This window comes from Miscanthus floridulus, chromosome 18 (assembly GCF_019320115.1).
Source record: "Miscanthus floridulus cultivar M001 chromosome 18, ASM1932011v1, whole genome shotgun sequence".
Taxonomy (NCBI): Eukaryota; Viridiplantae; Streptophyta; class Magnoliopsida; order Poales; family Poaceae; genus Miscanthus; species Miscanthus floridulus.
In genome coordinates, this window is record NC_089597.1 from 35012578 (window position 1) to 35020480 (window position 7903).

General features: G+C 48.0%; 1 non-coding gene across 1 annotated transcript; it reads right to left on the reverse strand.

Moving 5' to 3' along the window:
• Window positions 1-4663: 4663 nt before the first annotated feature.
• LOC136524950 (small nucleolar RNA R71) lies at window positions 4664-4770 on the reverse strand. Its single transcript, XR_010776295.1, has one exon. It is a non-coding gene; the product is annotated as a small nucleolar RNA R71 (small nucleolar RNA).
• Window positions 4771-7903: the final 3133 nt, after the last annotated feature.

Here is a 7903-nt window from a genome sequence, read left to right on the forward strand (position 1 = left end):
CTAGCCATTTAGGATCTTTCAAGAGGTATCGGAGCCATGGTCACCATGATTTGAGGCTTAACAACCTACGGTATCAAAATAGCTCAAATCAACCATATAGGGAAGCCAAGCACTTTGATGGCACAAGCTATGACTATTGAAAGAGAAAGATGAGTGCTCACTTGAAATCAATAAATAGAAAGATATGGGATGTTGTGGAGAAAGATTTTTTGATGATTGATCCAACCAATCCCACTGCAAGAAAAGAAGAAAAGCTCCAACACAATGGCATTGCAATCAACCTCTTGTATGAAGCTCTAGATGTCAAAGTGTTTGAGCAAATCAAGGATCTTGAGAGAGCTCATGATGTGTGGACCAGATTGGAAGAATCATATAAAGGCACTAAGGCGGTGAAGGGTGCCAAGCTATACATGCTCAAAGACAAGTATACAAGCTTCAAGATGAAGGATGATGAAATAATTCTAGAGATGTTTTATGGGCTCCAAACAATTGTCAATGACTTGAGCTTGGGAGAAAAGGTAGAAGACAAGGATTTCTTAAACTGGTTCTTGAGATGCTTACTGTCGTCGGTCATTACCGATCAAATTTGACCGCTAATTAAGACACAAAAAGAGGAGAAATTAACAATCTTAAACACATATGCATTTACTATTAACCAAGTTACACATATATTTAGAGAATATTATTTTGCAAGTCACGAACATAAATACATGGAATAATTCACCGAAAGGCGCTTTCCGACACTGATTTGTGCAAAGGAACAAGGGAGACACCCATCAAATCAATTCAACTAGGGCAAAGCGCCACGTGGAAGCAATCCTGGTCTAGCCCACGGCCTACCTGGCAAAGGCGGCGATGAGAGGCCACAGTCAAGGGGTGGCCGACCCCATGCTGGCACTGCTCACCCCCTCCTTCGACAGGCGGTGGCATGCTTCCATGCTATGGCAGTCGGAGCCAGTCCTCACGCCAGGAATAGCCTCTAGCACCGCCTAGGCTCCTGTATAAATAGAGGAGTACCCCCCTAAAAGGTCCTAATGGCTAGAGGGGGGTGAATAGCCTATTAAAAATTTCTACAACAACACTTAGTAAACCGGTTAGACAAATATGAGGCGAAGCGAGTGTTGCACTAGTCTACTAAAAATGCAAACCACCTACCATAATTCTAGTTTCTATAGTCTCTATCCATACAATGGCTATGTCACTACACTAAGTTAGTGTGCTCTCAAAGGCTAACTAAAGAGCCACACTAACCCAACTAACAAGCTCTCACGACTAGCTACACTAAAGAGCTTGACAACTAGTTTGTGGTAATATAAAGAGAGAGAGCAAGATGGTTATACCGCCGAGTCAAGGAATGAACCAATCAATCACTGAATACCAATGAAGACCAATCATCTCAGAATCAAATGATGACATAATGATTTTTTTACCAAGGTTCACTTGCTTGCCAGCAAGCTAGTCCTCATTATGGTGATTCACACGCGCTAGTTGGCATCACACGCCAAACCCTTAATAGGGTGACGCACAACCAACACAAGATGAGGATCACACAAGCCACGAGCAATCCACTAGAGTACCTTTTGGCTCTCCGCCGGGCAAAGGTCAAGAACCCCTCACAATCACTACGATCAGAGCCAGAGACAAGCACCTTCCTCTGCTCGATGATCCTCGCTGCTCCAAGCCATCTAGGTGATGGCAACCACCAAGAGTAACAAGTGAATCCCACAGCGAAACACGAACACCAAGTGCCTCTAGATGCAATCACTCAAGAAATGCACTTGGATGTTCTCCCAAATTCACAAAGATGATGAATCAATGATGGAGATGAGTGGGAGGACTTTGGCTAAGCTCACAAGGTTGCTATATCAATGCAAATGGCCAAGAGAGTGAGTTTGAGCTGGCCATGGGGCTTAAATAGAGCCCCCTCGAAATAGAGCCATTGGCTCTCTGCCCTCAGCTTTCACGGGGCGACCAGACGCACAGGCCACGTTGACCAGACGTAGGCCCCCAATGTCCGATTGCGGATCTTCATCCACGTGTCCCCTAGATTCAACGTCAGCCACCTGATCCCAATGGTCGATTCTTAGCGCCCTCCCGGTTAAGTGATGACCAGACGCGCCCAGCACGGGATCGGATGCACTGGTGCCAGCCTTGCCTGTGCGCGACAACATCTGACCAGACACACCGATCAACCGCGGTGCCTGCGCATCTGGTCATTTCCAGAGAGCTCCTCGAGCGTCTAAACACCAACCTAACGCGTCCGATCTCCACTGACCGGACTCAACAGAGTCAGGTCTTCTCCACGCTCACTCAAACCTCATACGTCAGTATACGTTAGCCTGATCGGACGCACCAGCATCGAGTCAGGTCACCTTTTACCCCAGCGTCCGGTCATGCACCAGACAGAGGCCGAGCGTGTCAAACTTCATTTTATAATTGACTGGACACAGCACCTCTGAGTTCGGTCACTGTTTCTCAGTGAAAATCACCTCCTTCACTTCACCAACTTTTCCACCCTTGCTCAAATATGCCAACCACCAAGTGTATCACCTTGTGCACATGTGTTAGCATATTTTCATAAACATTTTCAAGGGTGTTAGCACTTCACTAGATTATAAATGCATATGCAATGAGTTAGAGCATCTAGTGGCACTTTGATAACCGCATTTTGATACGAGTTTCACCCCTTTTAATAGTATGGCTATTGATCCTAAATATGATCACACTTACTAAGTGTCTCGATCACCAAACTAAAAAGCTCCTATGGAATATCAACTTTGAATTGAGCTTTTTGTTTTTCTATTTCTTCTTTTCCTAATCCAAGCACTTGATCATCACCATGGTCACACCATCATCATGATCTTCACCATTGCTCCACCACTTGGAATAGTGCCACCTATCTCATAATCACTTGGATAAACTAGGTTAGCACTTAGGGTTTTATCAATTCACCAAAACTAAACTAGAGCTTTCACCCCCCTCTCTAGAACACACTTCACTTGAGCATCACCTCACTCCCTCGCTCTCTAGTAGTAGCTTTACTTTCTTTTAGTAGTTTAGAGCATGGCAAAGCTACCTTGGAGAGCTTGGCTCCTTAGAAGAAGAGGCCTTTGGGTATGAATAGAAATATGAGTTCTTCCAAAGTCTTGCTCTCATCTTACATTTATAGTCATACTTATGAACTAGAGTATAGTTATTGTGTTATAATCTTGATATATGAACTAGTCTATAGTTTGTGTGTCATGAGAGTAGCACACTTAACTTTATGCTTAAACACTCATATAACTTATATAATCGGAATTAGAGCAAAGTTGACTCAGGGGGATTTGGGTAGTTTCTGTATATGCAAGAGAGGTGCTTGCGTATGGAGAGACAGGTGAATGCATTGTCCCTTTCCACAGTTGAGGGGTAAGTGGCAGGTGGTGATAGCCCTGTCTGTTCCTTGTAATCCTCCATGTTCAACTAAGGTGTAGGAGTCTAAATCGTCACATGAGGTTGCTGCAGACCAGTACTCGGTGGCCTCCCGACCTCCTTCACACTTAGCTCTAATACTAATTATGTAATTTGTATGATCATTAACTAATCTTTGTATGACTATACTAGACCAATGTCTGCTAGACTTAGGATTATTCTTTTATTCTTTCTTTTCTATTTCATCCTTTGAGGAATGCCAAGTGTGTGTCCACTATCTTGAAATCACTGTTCTTACCCCTATTATAAATATTGGTGTACTTGCAAGCATTATTATTCAAGTTCATATCCATACTAGACTCTTAATCAAATGCCTTTCTTTGGGAAAATATAAACAACGATACCCTAAATACTTCCGGGTGAAATGCTACAATGATAGCTCCATGCGCTTGTGGATAAATATCTAAAATTGTTAAGAAACTATCAAGGCTATTACTTAGTGGCATTGCTAATTATTAATAATGAGGCTAAGAAATACAAACAAGCACTTCTGGCGTAGTAGCTGGGGATACAAACCTAATAGCTATGCTAAGAAGTGTCAACAAGCATTTCTGGCACCATTGCTGGGAAGAGCATATTGATTAAAGAATCTAGTAGGACATGTTCATGATAATATGCAAGTAAGGTAGCCATTGGTTATGCAGGCTAACTTTGCTTGTTTTCTCCTGTTGTGGATGAAAATAGGATAGTGTATGCCATGTTTCGACATGTCGAACAACTACACTCAAAATCCGGAGGCACTCCTAAGGAAGAAACGGTCTCATGTCGCTTCTTCTTCTGCTACTCTTCCAACAGTCAAAACAGTCACCCCACACCATCCGCTACTCCAATCATGACCAAGACCCTCCGTGACTACACCCCCACTGTTGCCAACGTGCCTGTTGGGCCCACTGTCAATGTTGGGGATGGGAACTTCGAGCTTTGTACCGGCCTCATGACGATGGTGTAGGCAAACCAATTCCATGGTTTACCAAGCAAAGATGCGAACGTGCATCTCCAACACTTCCTTGAGTTGTGCAACATGATCGTCATCAAGGATGTAGCACCGGAGAGCATCAGGCTCCGCTTGTTTCCCTTTTCCCTTTTAGAAAAGGCAAAGCAGTGGTTCTACAAAGAAAAGGAAGCTGTCAAGACGTGGGACAAATGTTCTGCGACGTTCCTCGCCAAATTCTTCCCCATGGACAAAATCAATGCCCTAAGGGGATGAATTTCGAACTTCTAGCAAAGCTCCATGGAAACCATTCTCGAGGCATGGGAGAGGCTGCAGGACTACATCCAAGCATGCCCGCACCATGGGATTGAAAACTAGTTAGTACTCCAAAATTTTTATGATGGATTAATACCCATGTCTAGGGGCCACCTCGATGCTGCTGTTGGAGGCGCTTTCGTTTCCCTCACCATTGATGGAGCGATGACTCTCATTAATAAAATGGTGTCGAATCAAAGTTGGGGGGAGGAAAGGAAAACACAAAAAGGAATGCATACCATGAAAGGGACGGATATGCTTTCCACAAAAATATATTTATTGATGAAAAGACTAGAGGAATGGGCCCAAGATAAAGACGCCCTGATGGGCACCGTCCAGATCATGGACTCACACATGACGTGTGAGGTCTGTGGGAACGTTGGCCATTCAGGGAATGATTGCCCCGAAATCCACGAACAAGCTGCCTTCATCAACAACGGGTTTCGCCAACCAGGTAATAACGGGTGGAGTAACCAATCCCGCCCGCAAGGTAATTCGAACTTCAATTCCAACTACAATTCGAATAAACCTTCTTTCAAAGACTTGGTATTAGGCCAAGCAAAAATTAATGAAAATATTACAAAGAAATTAATGTCAAATGATAAAATGCTCAAAAATATAAATTCTCAAATAGAAAGTTTATCCACCATAGTAAAGAATCAATTAAGTTTTAATAAAATGATAAAAACTCAAATTTCTCAAATAGCTACCGCTATTCCTGGAAATCAATCGGGGAAAATCCCAGGGCAACTTGAGAATTCCCCCAGAAATGTTAATGCAGCTGCAGATCAATGAAGGAGGAGAGGTCTTGTCCGACGGACCAAAAACGTCGAACCCTTGCCGAAGGTAAATCGATAGTTATCTTTAAAATAAAAAATACTCAAAATAAATATTTGTAAGATTTAAAAATTTGAATTTTTATGTCAAAATAAAAATCTTCAAAAAATCCTCCAAAAATCATTTTCTAAATAAGAATAATTCTGTCGGTGTTTTGGGTCTGGCGGATCCTCAACCGACTAGTGAAAGTGTACTGCGTGCCCCTAATTCTGGATGGTGATGCAAAGAGACACAAGATTTATACTGGTTCAGGCAATAGGTGCCCTACGTCCAGTCTGAGATTGCGATCTTGTATTCCTTGCACCAAGGTGCTTGTAGTAGGGGCTTACAAGCTGAGCGAGAGAGAGAGAGAGCTAGTCCCAGGTCTCTATGTGGAGTAGCGTGGGTTGCTTGAGATGTTGATCTCTTGCGGTGAGGAAGTGTGTGCGTTACAGAGCGTTGTGCCTTGATTGCACGTGTGTGTCCTTCTACCTAGAAGCGGCCCCGGTCACTCCCTTTTATAGTCGAAGGGAGACACAGGGGTGGTACATGGGTTTGCTACGTGGCGTTTTGTGAGCAGAGGCGGCATGTCCAAGCCCTGTAGCTTGTCACTGTGGCGGCATGGTTGGTGGAGCGGCCTTGTCCTCGGTGCACTAGAGTGACGCGCCGGTCACGCCTGATCCTGTGTGACATGGGAGCTCCTGCGGCTTGGCGCAGGGTATGCTACGTACTGCAGACGACGTGCCAGTCCTAGAGTGATGACAACATAGAGAGCCGAGGCCCAATCGGTACTGAGGCTGAACCATTATGGGGGGCTCAGCGGGCACGAGCCCTGAGGCTACAGGAGCCCGAAAGTGGATAGCCGAGGCTCGGAGGGAGCAGTTGGTCCTGTACGTCGATTCTGAGGCTACAGGGACTCGGACATGACTCTCCACACTACGCTGTCCTTGGAGCAGGGGTTAGGCAGCACAGTACAGCATGGGTGTCAGTTATGGGCATAGTGCCGAGCACAGCATCTGGTAACCCCCGCCCTATCCTATCCCAAACGGCATGGCGTCGATGTGACTCCCATCTCGTCGGCCACTCCGCTGTATCAAGCCATCATTCGGCTGACGTTGTGGGAGTGGTTGGACGCGTTGGTTGGATGTGACATCCTCGTTTGAGGCCTCGTGGCGCGGGGCCTCGGGCGAGGTGGAGAATCGGTACCTCGTCCAAGGCCTTATGGGCGGGGCCTCGGGCGAGTCAAAGAATCGGTACCTCATCCGAGGCCTTACGTGCGGGGCCTCAGGCGAGTCGAAGAATCGGTACCTTGTCCGAGGCCTTACGGGCGGGGCCTCGGGCGAGGTGGAGAATCAGTACCTCGTCCGAGGCCTTACGGGCGGGGCTTCGGGCGAGGCGGAGAATCGGTACCTCATCTGAGGCCTTACGCACGGGGCCTCGAGCAAGTCGGAGAATTGGTACCTCGTCCAAGGCCTTACGTGTGGGGCCTCGGGTGAGGCAGAGAATCAGTACCTCATCCGAGGCCTTACGCGCGGGGCCTCGGGTGAGGCAGAGAATCGGTACCTCGTCCGAGGCCTTACGCACGAGGCCTCGGGCGAGGCAGAGAATCGGTACCTCGTCCGAGGCCTTACGGGTGGGGCTTCGGGCATACCTCGTCTGAGGCCTTATGGGCGGGGCCTTGGGCAAGGCAAAGAATCGATACCTCGTCCGAGGCCTTACGGGCGAGGCTTCGGGCGAGGCAGAGAATCAGTACCTCGTCCGAGGCCTTACGCGCGGGCCTTGGGCGAGTTGGAGAATCGGTACCTCGTCCGAGGCCTTATGCGTGGGGCCTCGGGCGAGGCGAAGAATCAGTACCTCGTCCGAGGCCTTACGTGTGGGGCCTCGGGCGAGGCGGAGAATCGGTACCTCATCCGAGGCCTTACGCGTGGGGCCTCGGGCGAGGTGGAGAATCGGTACCTCGTCCGAGGCCTTACGGGTGCGGCTTCGGGCGTACCTCGTCTGAGGCCTTACGGGCGGGGCCTCGAGCGAGGCAAAGAATCGGTACCTTGTCTGAGGCCTTACGGGCAGGGCTTCGGGCGAGGCGGAGAATCGGTACCTCATCCGAGGCCTTACGCGCGGGGCCTCGGGTGAGTCGGAGAATTGGTACCTTGTCCGAGGCCTTACGCACGGGGCCTCGGGCGAGGCGGAGAATCGGTACCTCGTCCAAATCCTTACGCGTGGGGCCTCGGGCGAGTCGGAGAATCGGTACCTCGTCCGAGGCCTTACGCGCGGGGCCTCGAGCGAGGCGGAGAATTGGTACCTCGTCCGAGGCCTTACGCGTGGGGCCTTGGGCGAGGCGAAGAATTAGTACCTCGTCCGAGGCCTCGTGGT